Raw genomic sequence first — 14,310 nt, 5'->3', positions numbered from 1 at the left:
GTGATTATGAGAGATGAATGAAATGGTGTAATGAAGAAAGTGGGAGGAAACGGGAGAACCCCGAGAAAACCCACGCACATAGTGTTTGTCCACAACAAAGTTCACTTGGCGGGAGCAGGGTTTGAACCCGAGACCCCTAGCACAAGAGGTGAGCGCTCTACCACTGAAATAGCGAGAAGAATTTAATAAAGTTGATTTGAAATAAAGTCCTTAATCAGCTAAAAAATAATCACATTTCCTTTATTGGTTTCCTTTCCTGAGAGACAAGAAAGAGACTTTTTATAAATGTATATACTTGGGAAATATTTCTAAAGCAATATTGAGTATAAAGAAATTATTGTAAACTTGTGACGTCGTAAGGTGATATGACACTGCAAAATTGAGAAGATTGACTTAGAGGCAAAACAATAAAGGTGCATATGTTGTTAAAACAGTTTGTGCCACAGTAGAATCATGCTTACATAGTAAACAGATTAGTCACAATTCCCCACTATAATCACCATTTAGAACTAGGACTGAGCTCTCTGGAACGAAGTGATGCAACAATGCAGGTTGTTCTGGATATATCGCAGTTTCATTACTGTGGAAATTGTTCAGTGAGTGAAATAACTGTTCCCAAATAATTAACAGTCAAGTGTTCCCATGAACGGTACCTTTTGCTATTGGCTTACGTGTAAAATATTGCCGTTCTGATTTGCGCTAAAATACTTTGTTTCAAGCCTACATTAATCGCCTAGGCGGCGATCCACGGCTTCAAACAATCTTTCTGAATCCGATAACGTTAACAGCACTCAATATGAGTAAGAGCTTCCGGATCTCAAGCAATTAATCTGTTGCTGGATGAAGCCCATGCCATGAGACCAGCAGAAATAGTCTGCGTTAGATTGTTACTTACTAATCTGGTCCTTCTGTATACGATTCTGTATCCTTTTGATCCTGAATTCTGGTAATGGACACAATCAGGCAAAATAACAATGGTTGGAAGATTGGATTTAAGTCTAGCGTCCCTTTCAGCAGTGATGTTATATGAAACGTGAATCTTTAGCTTAACCGCTATAGCTCCGACAGGGAATCAGATTGGTCTTCCCACCTTCAATGTAATTGCTTTCATATTTCTGGAGTACCAAAGAAAATAGTAATATTTGTTGGTTTTATACCTCTTACCTCCACAAGAAAGAACTGTTACTATGCTGAACATAAGCAAAAGGAATAAGTGATAACCAAACCAAAACATAATGACAAAATTCCACTTAATATTTTGTTTCTCATGAGAACATCTGAAACCAAATCATTCGGCAGCACAATTGCATTCATCATATTATGCAATTGACCAAAGTGTCTTTCATTTTCCGAAACTAAAGCAAATCTCACTGCATATCATTCTCCAGCGCTGAAGAGGACATGATCAACAATGTACTGTATTTACATCGTAGTTTTGAGTTTTACATCCCAGGGTTCTGCATTGAAGCAAAAGGTGTTGACCTAGAAATGGATTATAATAATAAACACAGGCGAAATTCAAACCTCCAAATTAGAAAAGTTTGCGATTGGTAATCTAATATTCTACTAAACGCCTTGCCAGGAATAAGTAATGTTGAGGAATGGTTACAGGAACAAGAAACAATTTTCTTTTCACGCATGTTAAAGGAGGAAAAGCAAACGTGTTTTTACATCTTGGGATGTAATGTGCACAAACGTTCATGAAAACTTGTTTAACATATTTGCTATAATAAATATGCCCACTAAATTCCTTAGTAATTATCATAACTTCTTTCGTTTTACAAACATTGAACATCTTTCAGGATTTGTGACTCCATGTTGCCTATATAGATGTTCCAGTAGACGCAATTGTAAATGAGAAACCCAGTTGGAAAAATAACCAAGGATACCCTATCTACAATAGACCAGGAAGATTTTCGGCAGCGGAACATTTCTTTCCATTTCTTGAAGCTTTGTTTCTGAAAAGAAAGTGAATGAAAAAGACAATTTAATAATGTAATAGATCTTTGGTTTTATATGTGAACTTAAGATCTAATAAGTAGATTTTTAATTATTTATCTTTATAAGTAGGTGACAAGAAACATAAACCCTTTGTAATAACTTACAATAGGATACTTCTACATAGATTTTCATGTATCTGTCAAGGCATAAGTAATTTTATATTTTATTTTCTACTAGCAGAATCCCTCTTTTTCGCACGGGGAAAATACGTTTCATTTTGAACATAAAGGGATGAATTTGGATTTAAACCACATCGGAAGTGTCACTGTTTATCTCAGTGACCCCGAAAACTATAGATTCGACACTAATGTCGGTGATTTTTGATTATCTTATATAGCCTATATATTTATATATCTCCCTCTCCACCAAGTTGCGGGACTGAATTTTGATTTAAACGGCATCGGAAGTGTCACTGTTCATCTCAACGACCCGGAAAACTATGGATTCGGCACTAATATCGGTCATTTTCGATCGTTTTTAAATATTTCCCCTTTCCCCTCCTCTAAGTTGCACCGTCAAACTGAAATGATAAAAGCCATTCCAGGCGCAAACCTCATCTATGTTGAAAATTTATCGAAATCGTTTGAGTAGTTCAAGAGTTATTAAGTGACAAACATAGTCACTTTCATTTTTTATTTATAGATATACATAGATTATCTAAATACGATAACGTCATCTGTTCGGTAATGAAAATGTTTCCATTGTCTACTATAATCGCACAGAAAGCCATGCGTCCAAATTTTAATAATTACAGACGGCATGTAAGTAGGTGTTGGTGATATGGCAGTGGAGGCTGATTGATCTTGAATGTATACTTGCTTCGCGGATGAAAGTTATCACTCTGTTACCCCTTTGAAACAACGATGCGTAATTTAATTGCTTTACGAGGAAACCTTTTACACCAATTGAAGTTCATCAACACTTGCTAAAGTTTTATGAAGACCAGACAATGGGTGTTAACACCATGAGATGCTGAAACGCACGTTGATAAAAGTGATGAAAGTGAAGGGAAAGAAGAGCAAGTTCTAAACGGTCATGTATGGCTATCAAACGACAAAATCAATTGGCTCTTAACTACCTTATCCATTCAAATCATCGAATAACGACAAGGGAATTCTACGTGCTGCTGAATATTGATTTCATTACATCGACTAGACTGGAATATCGCAAAGTTTATGTGTGAATCACTGGTGAGCTGAAAGATTACCACGTTTGGCAGAATCTAATTAACTAATGTGACATTCTTCTTGATCGGATCACTTCTGGTGACGAGAAGTGGTGTCATCAATACGAACCACTGAACCAATGAAAATTTTGTTGCATGGCCAACATTTCCCAACAGATGACGGTACCATTGTTAAATAACACTAGTTAACAAATTTAAACTTTTTGTTTGTTACATGAGAAAAATCACCTGATCTTAAAGGAACTTTTTGCGCTGAATTCGAATATGCACTCGGTTTCTCTCCATCACGTACAGTTTTCCCGTAACAGAGGGATTTTCGGGAAATTCCCTCAAAAATTTCCCTTTTTCAGATATTTTATTTCCCTAGCTCCTGTCCCCTTACATATAGTAACATAGAAATTATACCTAAGTATACCTTGATTTATATTTAATAAACCCTAAAAGTTTCGTAAAAATCGCTTTGTTCTTTCTAGAGAAATAAATATATTTGTATGTATACTGTGTGCACTGTTTATTGCACCTGATAGTAATTATTTCAGATCTCCTGAGTTGGGGTAAAAACGATTTGCTTTATTACTACAAACACAGACATAAAAATGAATACTTACAATAGTCAACAACACACTTGTATTGCTCTCTGTAAATTAGAAACGTGTATAAAAATAGAATGTACTTCTAAGGTATATATTTTTTAAACGTACAGTATATGTATATCTTAATACATATATATACAATTCTCCAAGTTTTTTCGTTTTGTTCATGAAATGGTTATCAATATTTGTTATCAAATGTAACAGAATGCAAAAGAACTTCCATTTCCCGAGCCACCTACCAACTGGGAAGAGATATGGCCAAAAGACTCTGATGATGATCATGACCTTGATGAACCATCGACATCAACATGTACATCCAAGGATCCAACGTTCATCCCTGACTGTGTTCACGAGCCACATTTCATCCGGCAATGTGAACTTAATGACCTAGTCCGTGATTTGCACCTGTCAAAACAAGAGGCGGAACTTCTGGGATCAAGGCTCCAGCAGTGGAACTTATTGGATGCAGAAACGAACATATCAGTGTACAGGAAAAGGCATGTTCAATTTTCAAGCTATTTCTCAATGCAAGATAATGTGTGCGTATGTACGGATATAAATGGGTTGATGGCGGAGCTAGGAATGTCTTACGTTCCAGAAGAATGGAGGTTATTTATCGACGCGTCAAAGGTCAGCCTTAAAGCTGTCCTTTTACATAATGGAAATAAAAAACCCTTCTATACCACTTGCGCACTCAGTGAAGATTAAGGAATCCTATGACACCATGTCAACTTTGCTAAATCTTATAAATTACAAGGACCATTGTTGGCAAATATGTTGTGATCTCAAGGTAGTTGGTAATTTTTTAGGACTGCAGTGCGGTTACACGAAGTACCAATGTCTTTTATGTTTATGGGATAGCCGAGCTGATGACAAACATTATGAAGTGAAGGAATGGGAACCTAGAGTGAATTACGTACCTGGAGAATGCAACGTCAAATACGCTCCTTTGGTAGATCCTAATAAGATATTACTACCGCCACTTCATATCAAGTTAGGACTTATGAAAAACTTTGTCAAAGCCATGGACACATTTGGTGAAGGTTTCAAGTATTTGCGAGATAAGTTCCCTAACCTGAGTGATGCTAAGATTTCAGCGGGAGTGTTTATTGGTCCCCAAATTAGGAAATTAATGCTTGATGATAGCTTTGACAGCAAGTTAAACAGTGCTGAGCTAGCTGCCTGGACAGCATTTAAGCGTGTTGTGCGCAACTTTCTGGGCAATAACAAAGCTGAGAGTTACACAGAAATCGTACAGAACATGATACAGAAATACAAAGAGTTGGGTTGTAGGATGTCTTTAAAAATCCACTTTTTGCACTCCTACCTCAGCTTCTTTCCTGCTAACCTAGGTGCTCTCAGCGACGAACAGGGGGAAAGATTCCACCAAGATATAATGGCAATGGAGAAAAGGTACCAGGGACGATGGGATCCTTCAATGATGGGGGACTATTGTTGGGGTCTTGTTAGAGAATGCAACATTTCTTACAAAAGAAGGAAGTAGTGTACGTTTTTGTAACCCAATGGAAGTTTCATATATTGTGATAGTTTTGATTGTCTTTTCATGACCTTTTGTTACATTTGTATTATTGTTTATTGTAAATTGTCACACTTGTAAATTATATTGTATTATATTTTATATATGTGTTTGTGATAATAAAGCAAAACGTTTTACCTTAACTTAAGAGATCTGAAAACATTACTATAAGGTGAATTAAACAGTACACATAGTATACATACAAACATATTTATTTCTCTAGAAAGAATAAAGCGCTTATTACGAAACTTGGAGGGTTTGTTAAATATGAATCAAAGTATACTTAGGTATAATTTCTATGTTAGTATATGCAAGGGGACAAGATCTTGGGGTGTAAAATAAACGAAAAGGGAAAATTTGAGGGATTTTCCCAAAAATCCCTCTGTTACGGGAAAATCGTACGTGATGGAGAAAAACGGAGTGCATATTCGAATTCAGCGCAAAAAGTTCCTTTGAGAACAGGTATTTCCTTTTATGTAAGAAAACCTTTGTTAACTAGTGTAATGGACGAACTCGGTTAGTGATTACTTTTACGAATGAAGTCTATAGGCTCTCTTTCCTCACTGGCGAAAATATGTGGTGAAAGCTGGTGATCATATAGAGAAATTGTGTCTTTGCACCTGAAACTATATTCAATGGTGCATAATTTGTGATTCTTACTATTTGATGTGGATGGAAGGTAATATCTGCTAAAGAGCCTCAGCTCCAAAGCTGACCTGAGGGATTTAATAAATTTGACGCTTAAGACTGGACAGGCGAGAAAAGGTTTTCTATTTTACCCCGATGATCTCGAAATCATGCACTAACAGCTCCAGCAATGAATTGACGCATTGTCATATCAGATCATCGTATCAGTAACTACAAACATCGTCTGGACCACAGGATATACGTGGTCAGGGACGGATTTAGAAGGGGGTGCACGTGCACCTTTGCACCCCCCTTCGTTGTAAATATACAGTACCTAAAGTGTGAAGTTAACAGTGAGTTTTGCAAAATGAATAGTTTAAGTCAATTTTCAGAAGGTTGAAAGAAAAGAATTCATCGAGAACGGACACTTAGCATTTTCAAAGGAATTCCTTATTCACATCACAGACGCCTAAAGGCATTTATAAAACTCAAATTTAATTCAAATGTACTGGTAGTTATTGGTGCACCCCCCACAGAGAATCCTGGATTCGGCCCGGTACGTGGTCACTTAAAATGGCTGATAATCACTGCCAGTAATATGTCTTGTGATTATGCATTTAACTCTTACGAAACAAAGTTTCTATTCAAAGATACAGCTTTTATAAAAGAAAAAAATCATTTGCAACTCTATCCATCACAACTCTGGAACTCACCAAAAAAATAATTAACACTTCTGACCACAGTATACACTTATTTATTAAAACTAAAGTACAGTGTAACGGTTTCGACAACTTAACGTTGTCTTCATCAGACATTAACTGAAAGAGATATCTTCAGAGCATAGAAATATATACTGAAAGTGAAAGTACTAAGATTCATTGTTTGTATGGGAAGCCACCTGAATCATACTTCTCTGGGCGTCATCTGTTGGCCACCTGCCCTGACCTAATTACCCTTCCACCTGTGTTTATCCTTCCAAACATCTGTAATCCACCTGTTGTTGATACTTGACCAATTAAGCTAACTTATATATGGCATTTATAAACATGTTACAGAAACTGGGCATGATATAGATTGGGAAGGCATGCAGGGGCTAGAACGGGAAAATAGACCAATAATAAGGAAATGGAAGGAAGCACATAGGATAAAGGAAGCAAAAAGTGACAAAGTAATGAACTGGACAAGTGGACTATTAATACATGAGCTATGGGATAAGATATTAAAACAAATTGAAGAGAAAGAGAAAGATTAGTCAGATTTACACGTAATTTATATCCATATATTTATATTTATTCATTTATCGACATAACAGGCATTACTGCTCAATTACAGTGTCTACATACACCCTCCATTCCAAAAGAAACCGAACTTTTGAAAACAAATAGTACCACTAGTGCCATCTGTTGTAATATTTTACCGGTAGATGGCGTAGTCCCTCATTGACAACTGGTATAAATGTCATGACATTTGGATGCACAGCAACAAAGTTATTGCGTTTCAACTGTCAGTGTGTTGTGTACATCGGTGGGAAAATGAGTTTCAAACAACGAGCTGCAATTGAGTTTTGTGTTAAACTGGGTAAAACTTTTAGTGAAACGCACCAAATGCTACAAAATGCATATGGTGATGAGTGTCTATCCCATACGCAAGTTTACGAGTGGTTCAGGCGATTCAAATCGGGTAGAGAGACGCTGGATGATGACGAAAGATCAGGCCGTCCCAGAACCGGATTATCGGAAGAAAACATCGAAAAAGTGCGTGAATTCATCAAACATAACAAAAAATCGTCGGTAAAAGTTATTGAAATGGAATTAGGCATTCCTCAAACAACCGCATACCGCATTTTGACCGAAGTTTTGGGCCTTAAGAAGGTTAATTCGCGGTTTGTACCACACAAACTCACCGAAGACCAAAAAGTTGATCGAATTGCGCATTGCAAAGACATCGTTAAAAGTGCTCGGCAGGATCAAAACTTCTTGAAATCGATTGTAACTGGTGACGAGACGTGGTGTTTTGAATACGAGCCCGAAACAAAGCGGCAAAGTGCTGAATGGAGAGCGCCGGATGAAGGAACACCCAAAAAATGTCGCTTGGTGAAGTCAAAAGTTAAGGTGATGCTGATTTGTTTTTACGATTCAAAAGGAATTATCCAAAAAGAATTTGTTCAGTCCGGCCAGACAGTCACTGGAGAGTTTTACTTGAGCGTCATGAAGCGTTTGCTGGCAAGAATTCGTCGTATTCGGCCCGAATATCGCGAAATCGGCAGTTGGACTCTTTTGGACGATAATGCACCATCACATCGTTAGCGACTTGTAACTGAATTTTTGGTCAAAAATCACATTATTCGGTTGCATTATCCGCCCTATTCACCAGATCTCGCTCCGTGCGATTTCTATCTGTTCCCGAAACTGCATTTGGCGATGAAAGGAAAGTGGCACGCATCGATTGATGCCATTGAGAGGGCGACGACCGCCGTCCTAAAGACCATTCCAATAAAGGACATGGAGTAGTCGTTTGACAACTTGTTGGAGCGTGCAAATATGTGTATCGATGCAGAAGGGGAATACATTGATTAATAAAAATGATTTGTTCCAAAATGTACATTGCTTTTTTGTTTTTTAAAACGTTCGGTTTCTTTTGGAATGGAGGGTGTATAATACATAATTTTAAAATTGATACAATTAAAATTGATTAATACATAATTTAATGCAAAATCTTGAATTAAAATAATACAGTTTACTTGATTTTTTTTACAAACTACGCAGTATTACTCTTTTGTACAACTTTTCAAAACTATTAAATATATCTTCCTCTTTATAATCCTTACTGATTTTATTGTATGTAGCTCAAATTCTCCATGTAGGTGACATATGCAGTGCATTTGTACGTGCCTTCCTGCAGTAGAACAGGCCACTATTTCGCTTACGTGTTTTAAGTTTGAAACTTGTATCATTATCTTTGTAATTATGTTTGTACAGTCTATTTTGTTGTGCAAAAGTCTGTCCAAGAAAATGAGATCGTTCAACGTCCGTCTTTGTTCAAGTGTCTGAAGTGTAAAGTTTCCAAATAAATTATCTTATGATTCATATTTTGGACAAAATCCTGTCTTTTTGTATATGAAAAAACGTATGAATTTGCTTTGTATCTTCTCAATTTTTCGACTACATGTTTTCATGGAAGTGTTCCAAATAAGTAAGGCATATTTAAGTTTGGATCTTACGTAAGAAAAGTAAAGCGTTTTCATAGAGTTAACATTCGTAAATTCTTTGGTTGTTCTGATAACAAACCCAAGATTTCTATATGAATCCTTAGTAATATCTGCCACATGATGCGAAAAGGTTAATTTTTTTAAATCAAATATCACACCTAAATCTTTAATTGTATCTAATTTTTCTAAACTTATTCTAGTGATCGAGTCATACGTTTTCTCACGTCGATTGTATGTCATGGTTTTACACATTAATATTTACTGTAAGACTATTAGTACACCACTTTAGTAGGTTAGATCTTGTTGCAAGAGTAGACAGTCATCTATACATTTCACATCTACGAATATTTTTAAATCATCTGTAAAAAGTATTTTATGAGATTTTTTAATATAACGTGGCAGATCATTAATAAGTAATAAAAACAATAGAGGCCCAAGATTAGACCCCTGAGGGACTCCAAAATTTAAGCGAAAACTTTTAGTTTTATATTCTTTTTGCAAAGTGGATTGCCTACGTTCACGTAAGATTGAAAACAAATTATCATTTGTAGACTGAAATTGAAAGGGGCAAGGTTTTGAATTAATATATCATGATCCACAATATCAAATGCTTTTTTTAAAAATTCGTATATATAACATCTACTTGTCCATTATTATCTAAAGAGGAGGTTATAAAATCTGAAATGATAGTTAAGTTAGTCACCGTGAATCTTTTATGTAGGAAGCCATGTTGATACATTGAAATTGCAGGATTAACACGATGCATCACTTGATTATAAATGAGACTCTCAAATGCTTTTGCAATTGTTGGTAATATAGCTACTTGACGATACTTTTCTATACTATTTTTATTGCCGGGTTTCGGGACTGGGTATATTATTGATTCTTTTCATATAGCTATCTGGAAAAACATTTGTTCTTATTGAGAGGTTAGAAAAGGTATATAGCGGATGTTTCAAAATATTACTAGAACCCTTCACCATATAAGGTGGTATAATATCAGACTCAGTTGCTTTATTCGGTTTCAGTTTCTTTATTGCATTTCAATGTATCCTATACTGATTTCTATGATATGGAATAAATTATGGCATTCCTCATGTAAATATTTTTTGTTATGTGTGTTAATACACTTTTTAGTTAAGGAAAGAGATTGATTGTAAATGGACTGGAAGTGTTGAGAAAAAGCTTTTGCAATTTCATCATTTTAGTCAGACTCTGTCCGTCATAGGTCATGGACTCAGTAGAAAGATGTTGGAATTTATTTTTAATATAGTTCCAGAAATGTTGTGGGTCTTGGGTTATATTATTTTCAGCATTGAAGATAAGGTCATTATGTGCTATAGCTATTTCACGTTTCACTTCTCTACGTAAGCTACAGTACTCGTTATAATGATTTGGTAATTAGTCATTACCCTCCCATTGAGCCATTTTATGCGATGTTGCCAGTTAAATTTTATCTTTTGTTTTATACTTTTAGTAAACCAGCAAGGGAAGCTTTTTGGCATTGATTTTTTCATGGGAATGCACTTATCGAATGTGTCATAAATGATTTTATAGAATTCTTCTACTGCTTTATTTGGTAAGAGTATATTCATTTAGATATTGCCAGTCTATCCTCGCTAAATCATTGTAAAGATTTATATAGTTTCCTTTCTTAAAATTGAAACCAAATATATTTCTTATGTTTTTAGTCTAGATGGTTTTATATCTGGAAAGCTTATACAAAGAGAAGGGTGGTAATTACCCCTCGCTATATATAGTTTAATACTTTTAGTTTTATACCATATATAGTTATATTTATTTTGAATATATTCTTATATTTTATATATTGTATTTTTATCTCTATATGTATTTTTATAATATTATATTTACAATCATTTGTATTTAGTATAGCTTTGTTACTTTAAATTATATCTAATAAGCATTAATGGAAAATTATGAGAAAGTTAACTTAATTGGTCAAGTATCAACAACAGGTGGATTACAGATGTTTGGAAAGATTGTAAGGGTAATTAGGTCAGGTGGAAGAGTAATTAGGTGGAAGGGTAATTAGGTCAGGGCAGGTGGCCAACAGATGACGCCCAGAGAAGTACGATTCAGGTGGCTTCCCATACAAACAATGAATCTTAGTACTTTCACTTTTAGTATATATTTCTATGCTCTGAAGATATCTCTTTCAGTTAGTGTCTGATGAAGATAACGTTAAGTTGTTGAAACCGTTACACTGTACTTTTGTGAACATTACTATAAGGTGAATTAAACAGTACACATAGTATACATACAAACATATTTATTTCTCTAGAAAGAATAAAGCGATTATTACGAAACTTGGAGGGTTTGTTAAATATGAATCAAAGTATACTTAGGTATAATTTCTATGTTAGTATATGCAAGGGGACAAGATCTTGGGGTGTAAAATAAACGAAAAGGGAAAATTTGAGGGATTTTCCCAAAAATCCCTCTGTTACGGGAAAATCGTACGTGATGGAGAAAAACGGAGTGCATATTCGAATTCAGCGCAAAAAGTTCCTTTGAGAACAGGTATTTCCTTTTATGTAAGAAAACCTTTGTTAACTAGTGTAATGGACGAACTCGGTTAGTGATTACTTTTACGAATGAAGTCTATAGGCTCTCTTTCCTCACTGGCGAAAATATGTGGTGAAAGCTGGTGATCATATAGAGAAATTGTGTCTTTGCACCTGAAACTATATTCAATGGTGCATAATTTGTGATTCTTACTATTTGATGTGGATGGAAGGTAATATCTGCTAAAGAGCCTCAGCTCCAAAGCTGACCTGAGGGATTTAATAAATTTGACGCTTAAGACTGGACAGGCGAGAAAAGGTTTTCTATTTTACCCCGATGATCTCGAAATCATGCACTAACAGCTCCAGCAATGAATTGACGCATTGTCATATCAGATCATCGTATCAGTAACTACAAACATCGTCTGGACCACAGGATATACGTGGTCAGGGACGGATTTAGAAGGGGGTGCACGTGCACCTTTGCACCCCCCTTCGTTGTAAATATACAGTACCTAAAGTGTGAAGTTAACAGTGAGTTTTGCAAAATGAATAGTTTAAGTCAATTTTCAGAAGGTTGAAAGAAAAGAATTCATCGAGAACGGACACTTAGCATTTTCAAAGGAATTCCTTATTCACATCACAGACGCCTAAAGGCATTTATAAAACTCAAATTTAATTCAAATGTACTGGTAGTTATTGGTGCACCCCCCACAGAGAATCCTGGATTCGGCCCGGTACGTGGTCACTTAAAATGGCTGATAATCACTGCCAGTAATATGTCTTGTGATTATGCATTTAACTCTTACGAAACAAAGTTTCTATTCAAAGATACAGCTTTTATAAAAGAAAAAAATCATTTGCAACTCTATCCATCACAACTCTGGAACTCACCAAAAAAATAATTAACACTTCTGACCACAGTATACACTTATTTATTAAAACTAAAGTACAGTGTAACGGTTTCGACAACTTAACGTTGTCTTCATCAGACATTAACTGAAAGAGATATCTTCAGAGCATAGAAATATATACTGAAAGTGAAAGTACTAAGATTCATTGTTTGTATGGGAAGCCACCTGAATCATACTTCTCTGGGCGTCATCTGTTGGCCACCTGCCCTGACCTAATTACCCTTCCACCTGTGTTTATCCTTCCAAACATCTGTAATCCACCTGTTGTTGATACTTGACCAATTAAGCTAACTTATATATGGCATTTATAAACATGTTACAGAAACTGGGCATGATATAGATTGGGAAGGCATGCAGGGGCTAGAACGGGAAAATAGACCAATAATAAGGAAATGGAAGGAAGCACATAGGATAAAGGAAGCAAAAAGTGACAAAGTAATGAACTGGACAAGTGGACTATTAATACATGAGCTATGGGATAAGATATTAAAACAAATTGAAGAGAAAGAGAAAGATTAGTCAGATTTACACGTAATTTATATCCATATATTTATATTTATTCATTTATCGACATAACAGGCATTACTGCTCAATTACAGTGTCTACATACACCCTCCATTCCAAAAGAAACCGAACTTTTGAAAACAAATAGTACCACTAGTGCCATCTGTTGTAATATTTTACCGGTAGATGGCGTAGTCCCTCATTGACAACTGGTATAAATGTCATGACATTTGGATGCACAGCAACAAAGTTATTGCGTTTCAACTGTCAGTGTGTTGTGTACATCGGTGGGAAAATGAGTTTCAAACAACGAGCTGCAATTGAGTTTTGTGTTAAACTGGGTAAAACTTTTAGTGAAACGCACCAAATGCTACAAAATGCATATGGTGATGAGTGTCTATCCCATACGCAAGTTTACGAGTGGTTCAGGCGATTCAAATCGGGTAGAGAGACGCTGGATGATGACGAAAGATCAGGCCGTCCCAGAACCGGATTATCGGAAGAAAACATCGAAAAAGTGCGTGAATTCATCAAACATAACAAAAAATCGTCGGTAAAAGTTATTGAAATGGAATTAGGCATTCCTCAAACAACCGCATACCGCATTTTGACCGAAGTTTTGGGCCTTAAGAAGGTTAATTCGCGGTTTGTACCACACAAACTCACCGAAGACCAAAAAGTTGATCGAATTGCGCATTGCAAAGACATCGTTAAAAGTGCTCGGCAGGATCAAAACTTCTTGAAATCGATTGTAACTGGTGACGAGACGTGGTGTTTTGAATACGAGCCCGAAACAAAGCGGCAAAGTGCTGAATGGAGAGCGCCGGATGAAGGAACACCCAAAAAATGTCGCTTGGTGAAGTCAAAAGTTAAGGTGATGCTGATTTGTTTTTACGATTCAAAAGGAATTATCCAAAAAGAATTTGTTCAGTCCGGCCAGACAGTCACTGGAGAGTTTTACTTGAGCGTCATGAAGCGTTTGCTGGCAAGAATTCGTCGTATTCGGCCCGAATATCGCGAAATCGGCAGTTGGACTCTTTTGGACGATAATGCACCATCACATCGTTAGCGACTTGTAACTGAATTTTTGGTCAAAAATCACATTATTCGGTTGCATTATCCGCCCTATTCACCAGATCTCGCTCCGTGCGATTTCTATCTGTTCCCGAAACTGCATTTGGCGATGAAAGGAAAGTGGCACGCATCGATTGATGC

This window comes from Thermobia domestica, chromosome 3 (genome assembly GCF_964235325.1).
Source record: "Thermobia domestica chromosome 3, izTheDome1.hap1.1, whole genome shotgun sequence".
Taxonomy (NCBI): Eukaryota; Metazoa; Arthropoda; class Insecta; order Zygentoma; family Lepismatidae; genus Thermobia; species Thermobia domestica.
The sequence above is the reverse complement of the archived record's forward strand: the minus strand, read 5'-3'. Positions refer to the sequence as shown.